At 38.5% G+C, this 18,604-nt stretch overlaps 1 long non-coding RNA gene across 1 annotated transcript in view; it reads left to right on the top strand.

The window, feature by feature from the left end:
- Positions 1-18,284, top strand: part of LOC133076501 (uncharacterized) — a 30,421-nt gene extending 12,137 nt beyond the window's left edge. Inside the window, exon 3 of the long non-coding RNA XR_009697544.1 lies at positions 17,901-18,284. This is a non-coding gene — a long non-coding RNA (uncharacterized LOC133076501). The remainder of the gene's footprint in view (positions 1-17,900) is intronic.
- The last annotated feature ends 320 nt before the right edge of the window (positions 18,285-18,604 follow it).

Here is an 18,604-nt window from a genome sequence, read left to right as displayed (position 1 = left end):
ACTACATATTCTCCTACAGTACTTTTTAGCTCCAAAACTTAGTTCTTAGAGAAATCATAGATAGTTATTCTAGGAGTGGGCCAAATCAGGTAGGCCCACTGACAATGGAGAAAGATAATCTATTTTCAACCTCAGTTTGAATGTGGATTCCTTCTCAAATAATCCTTTGAGCTTACTCATTGGACTTTGAAGGAAATAAGAGCAATACTATAAAATATGATGTATAAGCATGTGTATCTAAACATTGTTTAGAATAGGACTCATTGAAAATAATCTAAGTAACCACCAGTGTGATACTGGTCAAAAGAATTATATTAGATTCATAAAATGGAATGTGTTGGATTCATTTAAAATAATATTTTATAAATATAAATTTATTTAAGATAATATTGTATTATTATTATTAAAAATTGAAATCAATTTTTAAAGTGTTTAACATAAGAAAAGGGTAACACACAAAAACTATATATTAATGTGGTAAAGTAGTATTACACATGTATGATATTTTATTAAATATATAAATATATATATTAAAAGTTCTCACTATATTATCATAGAAAAATACTATCTCAGTGTTAATGATTATCACTTCATGGTAGAGTTACAGATTTTTTTCTTTCATTTTCTTACATATAAGGGTGTGTGTGTGCGTGTGAGTGTGTGTATGTAAACATGTATTGCTTCTGCCACAAAGATAAATTAATATTAAAATATTATAGATTTCAGGCTGAAATGGAAGAATAAAGCTGGAGCTCAGAAGCTCTATCTATAGCAGGTAACAAAAATGAGTCAAACATAGTAACATATAAATAAAAGTATGAAATATAACCAACAATCAAACAAGTTCAAAATGTGATGTTTGAAACAAAAACCACAATTTCTCGCATTGAGCCAAGTATAGTGGCTCCTAACTTTACCTCCACATTCAGGTAGTCATATTGTGTAGAAAGTCGAATCATCAAAATTCTCAGCATTCTCATTAAGATCTGTACCCACCACTACCAGTTTACAGAGCAGGAAGCAGGCTGAACTGGGAAGATGAGAAAGTTACTCCAAGAAGAGTTAAGGACAAATCCTGTAGAGAAATGGCCACATTAACAGAGCCAATAGAAATGGATGCAAAAATCACTGGAGAGGCTTGAGATTATCCAGGACTTCCTGATGAATTTTGGAAAAAATTCAAAGCCCCAGTGCATTCCCTTTCAGGACTAAAATGCTTTCCAAACTAGGTGAAATGATCCAGAACATTTAAGAAAATCCCAAAGGAGAGAGCAGAGCTGGTGACCTTCAATGCTAAATCCAGCATGGTGGAGATCAAGAAAAATTTAAATGCTTAAAGGAAAACCACTCTATTCACAACCCTTCTGCTATCCAGTGTGTGGGTTTTCTACACCAAGCAGTTCTACGATTCTCTGTAGTCACCAAGTGGTGTCCTACAGTTTAATTCCATTGTGACCCTAACTATCCGAAGTTAGCACAGATCCCACAGGTTAATGGCTCAGTACCACAAGACTACCCCCGGCTTCAGATGCTAATCGCAAGTCCCCAGGTTACCTACACTTCTGTCCAGCTTGGCTACCAATCAGAGATTCCCACAACCCCCTCCTCAGTTTCTATAATTTGCTATAAAGACTCAGAACTCTGGGAAACACTTTACTTACATTTGTGGGTTTATTATAAAGGCTATTGTAAGAAATACACATGAGGAGGCAGATGAAGAGGGACACAGGGTAAGGTTTGGAAGGGTCCTGAGCTCTGGAGCTTCACTCCTTGTATAGTTGGGGTGTGTGAGTTCACCAATCCAGAAGCTCCCTGAACCCCATTGTTTAGGGGTTTTATGGAGATTCCATTATGTAAGTATGATTAATTAACTCAATTTCCACTAGTGATAAACTCAATCTCCAGCCCCTCTGCCCTCCCTAGAGGTCAGGGGATGGTACAGAGCATTCCAACCCTCTAATCACATGGCTAGTTCCTCTGGCAAACCCAGCCCTCACCCTGAAGCTCACCAGGGGTCACCAGCCACCAGTCATCTCATTAACACACAAAAAGATACTCTTACCACTCTGGAGATTCTAAGGGTCTTAAAAGCTCACTCAAAAAATTACAAGGGTTTTAGGAGCTTTGTGCCATGAACTGGGGACTTAGACCAAATATATATTTCTTCTTCTTTTTTTTTTAAATATTTATTTGGCTGCACCGGGTCTTAGTTGCGGCATGTGGGATCTTTAGTTGCAGCATGCGATCTCTTAGCTGCGGCATGTGGGATCCAGTTCCCTGACCAGGGATCGAACCTGGGCCCCCTGCATTGGGAGTGCGGAGTCCCAGCCTCTGGACCACCAGGGAAGTCCCTATATTTCTTATTATATCAACATTACAATGCTATATCCAAAAAATAGGTCTGGGTAAATGTAGGAGAAATTCCTTTTAATTATGCTTGTCCATTTTGCCTTTCTCTAATATTTCATATTTAATTCATCAGCTAATTCCATCAGCTCTACTTTCAAAATATATCTAGAATCCAACTACTTCTCACCATCTCAACTACTAACGCTCAGGTCCCAATCTCCATCACCTCTTGGCTAAGCGGGGACTGGTCTCCCCACTTCTCCACCCGCATCCCCTAGAGTCTTGTCTCAGTGCAGGATGATAACTTTAGAGATGTTGGTCAGTCTCTTTCTATTTCATTAAATGCTGTCCTATCTCACTCAGAATAAAATCCAGGGTCATTACTAGGGCCACAATACCCTACATGGATTTTGTGACTTCTTGCCCTCTCTCTGCCCTGCTTACTTCCCTCCAGCCACACTTGCTGATTCACACTTGGAACATGCCAAGCACGCTCTTACCCAAGGCCTTTGCATTAACTATTCCACCACCCTGGAATGATCTTCCTCCAGATGTCTGCATGGCATTTCATGACCACACTTAATTCACATCTCTGCTCCAATATCACTTAATCAGCAAGGCCTTTCTCGATCACTCAGAATATAAAAGCACCCACCTTTCTCTCTCTACCTCATTTTAATTTTTTCATAATATACACCATATCCAGCTATAATTAATATATATGTAGTATATATTTTTATATGTATATAAAATGCATTATGTAAGTACTACATTTGCTATATATCAATATATAAAAATACCTATCGAGAGTATATAAATATGTATACATGTTGCCTTATCATCTGACACACACGCCCACACACACAAGAATGCAAACAAACTCCATGTGAACAGGGACTTTGTTTCGTCAGTGTTATAACTCCCACGCTCAGCACAGTATCTGGCACATTGTGGGTGTCCTCACTAATTATTTGTTTAAAGAATACTCAACAATTAAGAGAAACCAAAGATACACAAAGAATCTTTAAATATCTAGTAAAACATATCCATGTAATAGTAAACTATTTTTGATTGAAGGAATGGCAAGAAACACGCAGGTATCCTCATAGCTTTGCCCACATGAAAGCGAGGTCCAGAGATATGGAATCATTTGCTCAAGGAAGTACTGAGGTGTGAAGGAGACCCTGCCTGGGCTTTGGAGTCAGGCAGAACTGGAATCCACTGCTTCCTAGCCCTGTGACCTTAGGAAGGTTATGTACGCTCATTGTCCCTTTACTTTCTCATCTGGAATATTTAGGCTTCACACCTTGCAGAACTGTCAAAATAATGAAAAGCAATACTGAATGCATGGAATTTTTCTGTTGCTATAGAATTAAGACAGGAATCCACAAATGAAAACAAAGAGGCATTAAAGACTCCCATTGTAAAGAGAGATGAAAGCAACTGGGTCCTCCTTCCCAGCCCCAGAGCTTACTATTGGGTTGGCCCAAAAGTTCATTCGGATTTTTCCATACCATCTTATGGAAAAGCCCAAATGGACTTTTTGGCCAACCCAATAAATGCAGCAGAGTTAAAACAGCCACCCCAAACAAAACCATTCTTTACTTCCAGAGTGGGAGAGGAATCAGAAGAGACAAGGCCACTGGGGATGTGGGACTTCAGGGGAGTTCAGTGTTAGTAATGAAAGATTTTACCTTCCCACCCATGAAGGAGGAGGACGGGTTCTCCTACCCAAGTGATAGGAAGGCTCCCACAAAATCATAGACACTGAGGATGTCCACGGAGGGGGAAACTGGTGTCTACTCCCTGGCTGGATGCTTACTGAGCCATGGAATGCTCGGGCCCATCATCTTGCTTTGGTCAAGTGAAATAGAATATGGTGAAGGAGTTCAGCATCACCTGGAATTTTAAATGTTGCATCCATGACACTGGTGACTGCTCTTCTTCCCAAGATCTCAGGACGCTCAAAGCTTATTGGTGCAGAATACACTAGCATGGGTAGTGGATCTGGGGAAAGAAAAGGATATCCAGCCCTGTTCTCCACAACACTTGGAAGGCCTCAGTGGTTCCTGTGGCTCCATATGAAGGAGAACAGAGTTCAAAAGAGGAAGCAGAAGAAAGATTCAAAGTTGACCAAGAGGCCATGACACAAAAAGACGGTGCTTACCAGGGAGGAATGGCCAGAGGAAGATGTGTATGCACTACACTTTGAGGGTGTTTTTAAAGATGGGCAGGACTCAGTGAGCTGCATGCCATCTCAGAAAAACCACAGACAGAATTTATATTGAGACAGCACATCAGCAGAGGCCACCAGCAGTGATGGAACGAAACCAAGTCAGAGAATATCAGAGGTGCCTCTACACCAGTGATGCGGGTGGTTATGAGTGGAGATCCCTCCCTCCTCTTTCCCCTTCCTCACTCCTCCTTTTTCTCCTCCTTCTTTTCTTCCTCCTCCTCATCCTTTTTCTCCTCCTCCTCCTCTTCCTTCTCTTTAATGTAGATATATTAGAAAGAGAGAATGTCAAAGACTGATTTGTGAAAAGTTGAATGGAGGTTTGTGTGTGAATGGGTGTTGGGGACTATGTAACCAGGGTTGGCATGGAGGAATATGGTAGGAGGCAGGATAGATACTCCTGATGCCACAGTGATAGTCTCAGAGGGGAAACTGCCAGGTCAGGTCCGGCTATTTTAGGCTTCAGCATATGAATAGGTGTTCCCACCTTGCTGAAGCTGTTTGCATCTAATGGAGGACGACTTAAACTTTCAGAAGACTCTAGTCTAAGGTACTCTTTTTTTAATAAATTTATTTATTTTATTTATTTTTGGCTGCATTGGGTCTTCGTTGCTGCATGAGCTTTTCTCCCATTTGGGGGAGCAGGGGCTACTCTTCGTTGCGGTGCGCTGGCTTCTCGTTGTGGTGGCTTCTCTTGTTGCGGAGCACGGGCTCTAGGCGCGCGGGCTTCAGTAGTTGTGGCACATGGGCTCAGTAGTTGTGGCTCACGGACTTAGTTGCTCTGCGGCATGTGGGATCTTCCTGGACCAGGGCTCAAACCCGTGTCCCCTGCATTGGCAGGCGGATTCTTAACCACTGTGCCATAAGGTACTCTTTTTTTAAAAGCTGATGTGCTTGTCTTAAGACTTCATTCCTAGCAGAAAGTATTTAAAGTAATCCTTTTAAGGGAATTCCCTGACGGTCCAGTGGTTAGGACATGGAGCTTTCACTGCTGGGGCCTGAGTTCTATCCCTGGTCAGGGAACGAAGATCCTGTAAGCTGCGTGGTGTGGCCAAAAAAAAATTAAGAAAAAAAAGTAATCCTTTTAAAATATAGTAGAGAAGTTGTGGCAAATTCCAATTAAAAATGAAAACTTCTAAGTAAACATGTTAGCAAGTAGAATTATTTTGATAAAATTTTCATCAAATCTCTATAAGGTAGAATATAGAGTTATTTAGTCAGTTGAGCTTTTTTGAAAATACAGTTTTAAGTTCTGAATAACGGAGCATAACTTTTTGTAATTCTAGCATAAAGACGTTTCCCTATATAGTTATGCAACAAATTAGACAATCCCATAGTCCACTGAGGACTTTAACTTTGTTTCACATGAAAACATGGACAGTATGTCAAGTTCTAGATTAAGTATATAGCTTGTGGCTATAGAGACCAAATGAGATAGGAGGTTTAGGAAAGTATTTGGTTAAAATTGACAAAGAGTTAAGTAAGTGCTATGTCATATAAAAAAAAAAAAGTTTGGTTTTCTGATCTGAATTATTTGAATTAATTGCACAAAATGACAAACAGAAAAAAAGTAAGATAGAAAAGTGAAAAGAAAAGCACAATAGAATAATTCTTAATTTAAATGCAGATTTTATTAATATCTCCTTTCCCTACTCCAGTTTGATCTTTCTTCATAACACTCACACTTTCAAGTTTAACTAACAAGAAAAAGTGAAATGTACATACAATTCAGATACCTTTTCTTCTGAGCCAGAGAGACAAATCCCTTCCATTAAATTCCTGAATTAAGAGACAGGAAGTTCGCCATGTAGGATAATGTGTTCACCTCTTACTCACAGAGAATGGGCTTTGATGAATAATCAGCTGGACAGCAGTTGTGCAATCACTTAGAGGACATCAGAAGTCAGTGCTGGGAAAGGGGAAGGAAGTCTGAAGAATACGAGAGGGGAGGGCTCCAGCTCCCCTCCTGAAATCAGGATTTACGGGTTCAGATAAAGGTGAGGTATTTTGGTATTTCTGGCTCAGAAATATACAAGAGGTTGTGCAAAAAAAAAAGTGAGTGGGTCCACAGTCATTAATTTTATTTAGGAAAAACAAAACAAAACTAGAGAAAAATTTTAGGAGCATCTTTACACAACAAAAGTTAAAAAAAGAAAAGTGCCCTTTGCTACTCTATCGGATGCAATATTCAGAAGCATTCCAAGATATTGCTGTCCCTCTGCAGGGAACCCTGATGATTTAGGGAAGTGATTCATTTAAATCTGTAACTTTTTTCCATTCCCTTTTAGATTCTCATTTTAGCATCATAGTGGAGAAGCTTAAAAGTTCTTACAACTCCCCTTGCTGGCAGCAAATAAGAAGTGCAGCTTTAATACGGAAAACTTCAGCATATATACCCTGAATACAATGGCTAAATGTTAAGATCAACTTTTTATTTATTTTATTTTTTTAATTATATTTTATTGTTATTTGATTTCATAGGCATACAAATTCAGTCAGGGCAAAATTAATATGTGCATTAGATTTCATTTCTATATAGGAGAAAAAGATATTTGAATTCAGACTTCTTTTTTTTTTTTAAACGATAAAAAATTATTTCTCACAGTTCTGGAGGCTAGAAGTCTAAGATCAAGGTGTTAGCAGGTTTAGCTTCTCCTGAGGCTTCTCTCCTTGGCTTATAGGTGGCTGCCTCCTTGCTGTGTCCTTGCATGGTCTTTCCTCTGTGTGTGTGCATCCCTGGTGTATCTTCCTCTTCTTATAAGGACATCAGTCCTATTGGATTAGAACCCCATCCCGAAGACTTTATTTAACCTTAATTAACACTTTAAAGGCCTTATCTCCAAATATGGCCACAGTCTAAGGTACTGGGGGTTAGGACTTCAACAAGCCAATAATGATTGTCTAGTGTGTAGAAAGGTCCTGAGCTGGGCTAGAGACTGAGTCTGGACTTCTGGATGACTCAGCTGTTAGTGGAATTTCCTTCTGAAACTTTAAACAGCCTGATGACTATCTTAGACCTTTTTTTTAAAATTAATTTTTATTGGAGTATAGTTGCTTTACAATGTTGTGTTAGTTTCTGCTGGACAGCAAAGTAAATCAGCCATACGTATACATATATCCCCTCTTTTTTGGATTTCTTTCCCATTTAGGTCACCTCAGAGCACCAAGTAGAGTTCCCTGTGCTATACAGTAGGTTCTCATTAGTTATCTATCTTAAACGTAGTAGTGCATATATGTCAATGCCAATCTCCCAGTTCATCCCACCCCCCTTCCCACCTTGGTATCCATACGTTTGTTCTCTACATCTGTGTCTCTATTTCTGCTTTGCAAATGAGATCATCTTTACCATTTTTCCACATATATGTGTTAATATATGAAATTTGTTTTTCTCTTTCTGACTTACTTCACTCTGTATGACAGACTCTAGATCCATCCATGTCTCTACAAATGACCCAATTTCATCCGTTTTGATGGCTGAGTAATATTCCATTGTATGGACCACATCTTCTTTATCCATTCATCTGTTGATGGACATTTAGGTTGCTCCCATGTCCTAGCTATTGTAAATAGTGCTGCAATGAACATTGGGGTGCATGTAGCTTTTTGAATTATGGTTTTCTCCTGTATATGCCCAGGAGTGGGATTGCTGGGTCATATGGTAGTTCTATTTTTAGTTTTTTAAGGAACCTCCATACTGTTCTCCATAGTGGCGGTATCAATTTACATTCCCACCAACAGTGTAAGAGGGTTCCCTTTTCTCCACACGCTTTCCAGCATTTATTGTTTGTACATTTTTGTGATGATGGCCATTCTGACCAGTGTGAGGTGATATCTCATTGCAGTTTCTATTTGCATTTTTCTAATAATTAGCAATGTTGAGCATCTTTTCCTGTGTTTGTTGGCCATCTGTATGTCTTCTTTGGAGAAATGTCTATTTAGGTCTTCGACCCATTTTTTGATTGGGTTGTTTGTTTTTTTGATATTGAGCTGCATGAGCTGTTTGTATATTTTGGAGATTAATCCTTTGTCTGTTGATTCATTTGCAAATATTTTCTCCCATTCTGACAGCTGTCTTTTTGTCTTGTTTATGTTTTCCTTTGTTGTGCAAAAGCTTTTAAGTTTAATTAGGTCCCATTTGTTTATTTTTGTTTTTATTTTCATTCCTCTAGGAGGTGGGTCAAAAAAGATCTTGCTGTGATTTATGTCAAAGAGTGTTCTGCCTATGTTTTTCTCTAAGAGTTTTATAGTGTCTGGCCTTACATTTAGGTCTTTAATCCATTTTGAGTTTATTTTTGTGTATGGTGTTAGGGAGTGTTCTAATTTCATTCTTTTACATGTAGCTGTCCAGTTTTCCCAGCACCACTTATTGAAGAGACTGTCTTTTCTCCATTGTATATTCTTGCCTCCTTTGTCATAGATGAGGTGATCATAGGTGCGTAGGTTTATCTCTGAACTTTCTGTCCTGTTTCACTGATGTATATTTCTGTTTTTGTACCAGTACCATACTCTTCATTACTGTACCTTTGTAGTATAGCCTGAAGTCAGGGAGCCTGATTTCTCCAGCTCTGTTTTTCTTTCTCAAGATCTCTTTGGCTATTCGGGGTCTTTTGTGTGTCTATACAAATTGTAAAATTTTTTGTTCTAATTCTGTGAAAAATGACATTAGTAATTTGATAGGGATTTTATTGAATCCGTAGATTGCTTTGGATAGTATAGTCATTTTCACAATATTGATTCTTCCAGTTCAAGAACATGGTATACCTCTCCATCTGTTTGTGTCATCTTTGATTTCTTTCATCAGTGTCTTATAGTTTTCTGCATATTGGTCTTTTGCCTCCTTAGGTAGGTTTATTCCTAGATATTTTATTCTTTTTGTTGCAATGGTAAATGGGAGTGTTTCCTTAATTTCTTTTTCTGATCTTTCGTTGTTAGTGTATAGGAATGCAAGAGATTTCTGTGTAGTTTTGTATCCTGCAACTTTACTAAATTCATTGATTAGCTCTAGTAGTTTTCTGGTGGCATCTTTAGGATTTTCTATATATAGTATCATGTCATCTACAAACATTGACAGTTTTACTTCTTCTTTTCCAATTTGGATTCCTTTTCTTTCTTTTTCTTCTCTGATTGCCTTGGCTAGGACTTCCAAAGCTATGTTGAATAATAGTGGCGAGAGTGGACACCCTTGTCTTGTTCCTGAAGATTAACTTTTTATTATAAAAACAAGATCCCTTCCAGCTCCGATTTCTGAATAAGTTTGAAACATTAATTAAAAACATGAAAAATATCAATCAAATTTGTTGGAGATACTAATTTCCAGATCAGACCAACAATAAATCTTACATTAAAGCATTTAATTCAGTTGCTTAGCTTCAAAAATTTATATTTCTGAAATCTGATTCAGAATAACCTTATGATTTGGGGGGCTTTTAGGTTGCACCTCTGCTTTCTGTCATTTTCTCTCCATAGATTCACATTATCTGTGGCTGACACAGGAGGTATACTAATCATTTAATGTCCTCCCGCACACTTTCCAGCCCCTTGCTGTTCTTGCAGTTGGGCAGCCGTGAGTGATGTGTGTCACTTATTGGTCCACAAGTAAAAGATCCAGCCCTCCACCCCAGCTGTCTCCTCCACTGCTGAGCTCACTGAGCACATCTCAGGTAGAGTCCATTGGCCTAGGTACCTGAGTGCCTCTGTGGAGCAGAGTCTCCCTGTGTACCTCCTCCTCCCATTGACCTACAGTGGACTTTGCGTGAGTGAAACAAACCTGTTAGGAGTTAAGCAGTGGAGATTTTTGAGGTTCTTTTGTCCTGAAAATAACAAAGTATCTGAAGTTTATAGAACACTTGCAGCATATTAGGCTCAATCCTGAACACTGTATGTCTCACTTGATCCTTACAACAGCACTAGGAAGTATTTTAGATATTTTATTAGCCACATTTATCTATGACAAAACTGTGGCAAAGGTAGGTTAAGTAACTGATCCCAGGTCACATGGCTAGGAAGTGATAGAACTAGGAATCAATTCAGTCTCCAAATTCTTTCAATTTTTATGTCTGTGCTACACTGTCTCATAAAACCCAGATTTCACACTGATTTAAAGTTAATTACATTAAGTTAAATGTTATCATTCTATTTAAAAAGTTATAAAAGCAAGTAATCATACACTGACCCGGTTAACCAAAAATATTCATCAAGAGTCTAGTTTGTTGAAAACACAGTCCTAAGCATTGTGAGATATATAAAGAAGTATGAAAGGCATTCCTTTATCCTCATAGAGCTTATATTCAGGCTAGAGAGACCAATCAAGAAACTTGAAAAGCTCAGTAGCAATAGAGGAGACTTACAAACAGTCCATGACCAGTTGGCAAATTAGCCTTTCACATGGTAGAGTACCAGGAAATATTTGTCAGGGAGAAGAAAGAAGGATGATCAGGAAGGAAAGGTGGAGAAAAACTGGTGAAGAAGGTAAATGACGGGATTACAGTGCTTATTCCCATCCTTCAGGATGGGGTGGTCAGGCTCCATGGAAGAAACAGGGTTTGAGCATTATCTCTTTTTTTTTTTTGGCTGCGTTGGGTCTTCGTTGCTGTGCGTGGGCTTTCTTGGGCTTTTTCTTGCTGTGCGTGGGCTTTCTTGGGCTTTCTTGGGCTTTCTCTTGTGATGAGTGGGGGCTACTCTTCGTTGCTGTGCGTGGCCTTCTCATTGCGGTGGCTTCTCTTATTGCGGAGCACGGGCTCTAGGCATGCAGGCTTCAGCAGTTGTGGCACGTGGGCTCAGTAGTTGTGGCTCGCGGGCTCTAGAGCGCGGGCTCAGTAGTTGTGGCGCACGGGCTTAGTTGCTCCGCGGCATGTGGGATCTTCCTGGACCAGGGACCGAACCCATGTCCCCTGCATTGGCAGGCAGATTCTTAACCACTGTGCTACCGGGGAAGTCCCTTGAGCATTATCTTGATGGATGGGTGGGGTTTGTACTGATGGAGAGGGTGGGGCAGGGTGTTTCAGGTGAGTGGTAGCACAGATGCATGGATAGGCACACACAGTCTCTAAGGAGTGTGTGTAGTCTAGCATGGCTGGGACAGAAAACTTGCGTGTTACTGAACTTTGTGAGACGAGGCAGGTAAGGATAATTGCCACCAAATTGTGAAGATCCCTGTTGAGGACATTGTATTTATCTTATAGGCAGAAAGACAACCTTAATGTTTGTAGAATATTAAAATGTATGTCAGTGAAATATAGTTAACGCCTAAAGGAGATATAGGCAGAGAGATCAGCTGGAGGGGTCATTAATACCCAGGCACAGGCACATGTGTGCATGTTATTTTATCTACAGAAATCTTACTACAATGCCTGCAGATGTGATTTCTCAAATTTTGTGTAAATCAACTACTTGCCTAATCAAAAGTGATATCTGTTAACAGTGTTTATGCTACTCTATTCAATTACTTGATTTTTATACTCTTTAATTTAAAACAAATGATGTACTGTAGATGAAATATGTTGAACATTATTTTTACTGGGAAAAAATACACGCATATGAGTTATATCAAATATAGCAAAAGAACTTATGATCTTTGCCCCCAGTTCTACTCCTCAAAAGTAATCTCTTTTTTTTTTTTATAAATTTATTTTATTTATTTATCTTTGACTGCGTTGGGTCTTTGTTGCTGCTCGCAGGCTTTCTCTAGTTGTGGCGAGCAAGGGCTACTCTTCATTGTGGTGCACAGGCTTCTCATTTTGGTGGCTTCTCTTGTTGCAGAGCACGGGCTCTAGACGTGCAGGCTTCAGTAGTTGTGGCGCATGGGCTTAATTGCTCCGCGGCATGTGGAATCTTCCTGGACCAGGGCTCGAACCCGTGTTCCCTGTATTGGCAGGCGGATTCTTAACCACTGTGCCACCAGGGAAGTCCCGAAAGTAAGCTCTTTTACCTGTCTCTTTTAGTTTGTGGTGAAAATTACCTTCATAACTCTAAATAATATACATCTACCCCTATTTCTTGACTAATAAAGTTTTGAAACTATCTTTTGACTTCTTAATATAAGAGGATTTATCTCGTACTAATCTTTTTTCCTTGATTTGTTATTTTTACATCATTATTTTAGTTCTTTTTTAAAATTTAATTTGTAACTTTTAATAATAATCTTAACTTCTCTTTATTTTTTCATCAACTTTGAACAATACTTCTTGACTCCCTCTTTGTGAGATAAGGCTATTGGTGCCCTGGTCCTTCTCCTCCACAAATCCTCTTCCTCCTAAAAGTCCAACTTGCAGCTATACTTTTACTTTGATCTTATCAAGATTATTAACATTTATAACCCCTCCAATAACCCCAACCAAGTCTCACCTTTGACAATACATTGATATAAAATTTGAAAATCAGTAACCAGTCTTTACACTGGTCTGATCACACCCATACTATTCACTGTCAAGCCAAGTTGTATGTTCAAATCAGTGTCCTCTTTATAGGTCCAATGCCTTCACCTCTTGGTCACCCTAAGAAAATGTTTTTAGAGTGAAAGTAAACTTAATTCTCCTTTTAAATACTTCATTAATTATTAAGTTCATGTCACATTAAGTACATTTCATGCATTTAATGATCAGGGTTTTTTATTTGTTTTCTTTGAGGTTTTTAATTGACTTTCTTTTTAATTTGTGTTGGTCATATTCATTATATCCTATTTTTCCCTCATTCTTATCTTATGCAGGTAATATATGTTTTTTTAAAGAAAACATTTTTAATCTTACAGTACAGTACCTTGAAAAGCACAGTAGTACAGTACAACAGCTGGCTCAGGTAATATGTCTTGATCTCTAAAAATATTAGCGGTCTTCTGAAGATCTTTACTTTCTCCAGGGTCTGTGTTCTGGTTGTTATTCTCTTTCTTGCTACTGGTTTGCATATAGTCTCTTCATATGCCTGGTGGTGGTTGGTTATCCATTCAGGGCTGACACAGAAGAGAGGGGTAACTGGGGTGGGTTTCCCCTGCTATTGTATTTCTCAATGGAAGTTCCTCCCTGCAGGGGAATTGTAGTTGGCAACTCTGTATGGGACTGATCCAGCCCAAGAGGTGATTGGGTCCCTACTCAAGTCTGCACGTATCAACAGTTCTGCCCTTCCATGCTGTAGGAAGGCATGGTGACCACGTTTCTTCCCCTTTTCCCCACCTGAACAAGACTGTTCTAGTAGCCCTAGAGCTAAGAGGTTTCACTTTAGAAGAAATGGATAGAGAATTAGTTGCTTGCCTCCAGCCCTCCAATCCCAGAATGACGGGGACTTTCAGTTGTTGGGAAAGCAACATCCATATTGGAATCTATGACTTTCCACTACAGTTTGGTTCAGTTTCTTTAGAGAATAGCCTTGAGATTCTTTGCCTGGAGGGAATGCCAACTAAACTATCTGGGGTCTGTGCTTGTTGTGGGACTGGGATGGGCACACGGACTGGTACAATGGTCCCATAAAAGGTCTTTATTTTCTCCCCTTTCACCTTCATTACCCTTTCCTATACTTGGTCGTTGGCTAGTTCTGAACTCAGAGTCACTTGGAGGTTCCACTAGACAATATTCTTCACACCCTAGTAATATCAATGTATTCTAGGTTGACTTTACCCATTGTTTAATTTCAAGATTCATTTCCATCCTTTCTGGCTTTCAGACATTTTTTTGAATTTTTTTTTATTGATAACAGTTTTTCCCAGTCATCTTGTTCTCTCAGATGCTATGGGTATATTCTTTCTGTATTTTATCTTATCCCACCTCAGCCTGCTGCCATTGGAGGTTGAAAAAGATGAAAGGCAAACAGGAATGCCAATCATAATGTCTTCTATTTCTCACAGACATCACATGGTTTAGAATCTCAAATTAAAGAATCTCTTGGTTCCAAGAAGAAAATCAATATGAAGGGTAAGAATTAGAGGCTGCTACTTGAGGAGTCAAGTAGCAGGAAGGCTATGAACACATAGTGGTGATGTGCTACTGATCATATTTCTCAGCCTCGTGAAGAGGAGCTGGCCAGGCTGATTTTTGATCAAGGAAATACACTTGTGGTATTTTTCTAATCCCGTATTCCTGTCCTTTCAACTGCATCTGTTTCAGTGTTTGCTCTATCAATACTTCTGCACATTAGGTTTCCTGACTCAGTGTCTTGAAGAGGAATATTTTCTTTCACATTTCTCTTCATGATGTCTCCACAAAAGAATTTATCCAGAGTTTTTGTTTTATCACCATCATCATCATTGTTATTATTATTTAAAGGGTTGGATGTTACTGATTCCTATTTCTAACTCCTTAAAATCCCTTTGGATTTTTAATCTGCAATTCCCAGTGTTTGCCAGTTCAGTACCAGCTGCAAATTAGTTAATGTGCAGTTTAGCCTTTCTTTGAAATCAGTAATTAAGATGTAAAGTAAGACTGAGCCCAGTACTAATTCCCTGGGCTTCCCACTGGGACCCCTCCTGAGCTCAATAACTCTTTTACCACCACCTCTGGTTTATCATCTTCCAGCCAAGGCTCAAGCCATTTCACTAGGTATATAATTAAGTTGATTTATGAGGGTCGGTAGATTAATTTTATTTTGTAAATGTTGTCTGATACATATATTTATTTTTCTGAGCTTCACATTTACTTATGTTGAAATATTATAGCCAAAGAAGGAAGCATATTTTCAGCCAGGCTAAGCCTGATATTTTCTGATAGACAATCACTTAGTCTGGAGATATACATAGATGGTCTCTTAATGTTATTAGTTCTATCATCTAACTGCAGACAAAGTTCAGCCTCTAGAAAAAAATTACAATTCGATGAACTTTTTTTCTTCTATCTTAATTATTTTTTATATCTTTTCAGTTTTCTAGTATCTTTCCACTTCTTTAGGATAAAGACAATGAAAAAAAGTGTGTGTTTTGGTAAATTTTTTCACTTATTCCCTGATTAACCATAGAAGAATCTTTTGTTTTCCGGTCTTAGGCATCTTCTATTAGCTGCTAATTATCTATGTCTCAGACTGACATTCAAATAATTAAATATTCAGGTGCACTGATCTTGCCACCAAGGGTTTTATGAGCGTTTGAGAAATTTGTTTAAGTTTAATTGGGAAATTAAGCCATGGGGCAACGTTACTGCAAAGCTATACTGCTGTGTTCTGAGTAACTAGACTAATCTAGGTCAGAAAAGCACAATAGGACACACAAACACCCAAAGAACTCAAAATCGTGCTTTTGATGACTGCCAAATTTTGAGATACTTTAATCTTCCCATTCTGGGACTCTTTCTTCTTTGGGCATGCAGACTGGGCTCTGGTTTATAACCTAAATCTTCTTAATGATTTGTAGCCCTTGCCTCTTTCCTCTGGCTCTTCTTTCTCCCTTCAGAACTTACTCAAGGATTTTATTAGTTGTGTGTTTGTGAAACGTATTGCTTTTTTGTCTGTAGTATCAGATAACACTCCTAGCACTCTGAGTTAGATGTTGGTTTCTCTGTTTCTGGGAAACACATCCAGACAGGCAGTAAACATTTTTATTTCACTATAAATCCTTGAGAGTTTATGATGTATACAAGACTGTGGAATGATGGATTTTTTTTTTCCCCAGCTGATTCTTGGCCACCTCTTGGCAGAGAAGACCAAATGAATGGCCCTTTCTCACTTCATGTTTTCCTTAAGACCTGTTTAACATAACTGAAAATTATCAAAAAGTAAAGGAAAAAATGGAAAAGAAGAGAAGAGAAGAGAAGGGAAGGGAAGGGAAGGGAAGGGAAGTGAAGAGAAGGGAAGGGAAGGGAAGGAAAGGAAGAGAAAGCATGAGAGTATGTAAACTTATTTCTAATCTTGAACTCAAACTTTCCCAGCTGTTGTCTACCATCTCTACAGTCACTAGGCTTTAAAAAAAAAATTAAAACCTCCTGAATTCTCCTTCTTAGTAAGAACAGTGATTAATTGAAGACATTAAATTGCTTTAAGAGACAATTTTACACATTTAAGATTTCTGAAAACATGAACCTCGTGAGATGGATCCAGAAGTATTAAACTCATGTTTTAATGGAAGGCTCTAAATTAGGAGTTTGAGTAAAATTGAAGAGAATTTTGTCAGTGTTGTTCCAAGCTCTGCTATTCTTTGTGCATTAGGTAGCTACCTGTCTCCGTCTGATTTAATGAGCTTCTGTAATCCTGATTTTAGTCTGTTATTATTGTATTCTTGTTTTTAACTATATACTATTTTATTCTTCTCCCCACTAATTTACACTGATAGTGACTTAGAGCAAAGCTCTACTACACCTAAAATATACTACGTCATAATAATTCACATGCTTCTTTGTTTCTCCATGCATATTATATAAACACAGCATACACATACATAGATAAAATATATTATCTTGAATATTATTTTAATCATAATAGGCTCATGTTTATTCTGTGTACATTCTCTTACTTCATGGTTTAAAAAATCATCTTGCAATCGCTTATTTTTCAGATAATATGATAAACCAGATTAGCAACATGGGGATAAGAGTGTTCTTAATAAGTAGCTAGAATTTATTTACCTGATGAATAGTCATTATTTTCTACCTCTAGCTGTATCAAATGGTTTCAGGCACAGAGCTATGACTGTAAAGACTTTTGGCCCATGATGTCTAATTAAATTATGATCCTACACGTATCCTAGATGGATATGACATGAAAATGACATTCTTTTAAAGCTATGGGCAACTTAGAAATAAACTACCCTTTCAACTAGGAGGTAAGATAACTGAAGTTCAGGAAGTAAATTCCTCAGCCAAGGTAATACAGAGTGCTCAAAGCAGCTACAGAACTGGAAGAAACTAGAACTAGAGCTGGTCAGAGTGCTTTTCCGTTCTCCCTCCATAAAGATGACTACTTCCTATGAGTATGATAGAAGCACTGAAGGAAATACATGCTTGTCTTTTAAGAGGAAATACCTATGGGTCTTGCCAGCCCCGAAGTAAAACCTCAGGAAATGTACACAAATGAAGAAATAAATCCATATGCTACTTGTGAATTATCAAATAATAGGGAGGTTGATAATTATTGAAAGTCTTTGGCTATAGCTCAGAGAGAAATGATCAGAGTACAAGCTACAAAAGTAAATGTCCTGGGTTAATCTGTTTGATATTAAAATCAGCTCTAAAGAATCCACTATTTTAATATGCAAACAACTTAAAACATGAAAACTGGTGTTAAATGTGTTCAATCTTTGCATTATATAAAACATTTTTTCTAAAAATTCTTCAAATCTGGGAATTGTGTTTTAATTAATAACTTGTTCTTCTATTAAATATGTGCAATTGGGACTTCCCTGGTGGCGCAGCGGTTAAGAATCCGCCTGTCAAGGCAGGGGACACGGGTTCGAGCCTTGGTCCGGGAAGATCCCACATGCCGCAGAGCAACTAAGCCCATGCGCCACAGCTACTGAGCCTGTGCTCTAGAGCCCATGAACCACAACTACTGAGCCCGCGTGCCACAACTACTGAAGCCCGCATGCCTACAGCCCATGCTCCACAACAAGAGAAGCCACCGCAATGAGAAGCCTGCACACCGCAAGGAAGAGTAGCCCCTGCTCACCAAAACTAGAGAAAGCCCGCAATCAACAATGAAGACCCAACGCAGCCAAATTAAAAAATAAATTAATTAATTAATTTAAAAAATATGTGCAATTAATTATGGAAGAAGTCCAGCATCATGGACACCATTAGATGGCAGTATGACACAAAACTATTATTTCCATTGAAAGTTTACAGCACAGTTCACATATTCATCTGCACTGCATTGACAGTAAGTTTTTAAGTTTAAAAAAAATGAAATGCAAATTGGAGATTCTGATACAAGAGAATGAGACAGAGGGAAAGTAAAAAGACTGAGAAAGAGCAACAAGAACATGAAAGCTGATGACAGGGAAAGTATATATTCCAGGAAGGCAAACAGGACCTCTGTCTACCATGCTGGCTCCATGACCACGTAAGGCAAATATTGCAACGTTTGGTAAATTTTCTTTGACAAAATTTTTATATTGAA

The sequence above is a fragment of the Eubalaena glacialis genome, chromosome 16 (assembly GCF_028564815.1).
Source record: "Eubalaena glacialis isolate mEubGla1 chromosome 16, mEubGla1.1.hap2.+ XY, whole genome shotgun sequence".
Classification (NCBI taxonomy): Eukaryota; Metazoa; Chordata; class Mammalia; order Artiodactyla; family Balaenidae; genus Eubalaena; species Eubalaena glacialis.
Note: the sequence above shows the minus strand (reverse complement) of the source record. Positions and strands in the feature narration are given on the sequence as shown.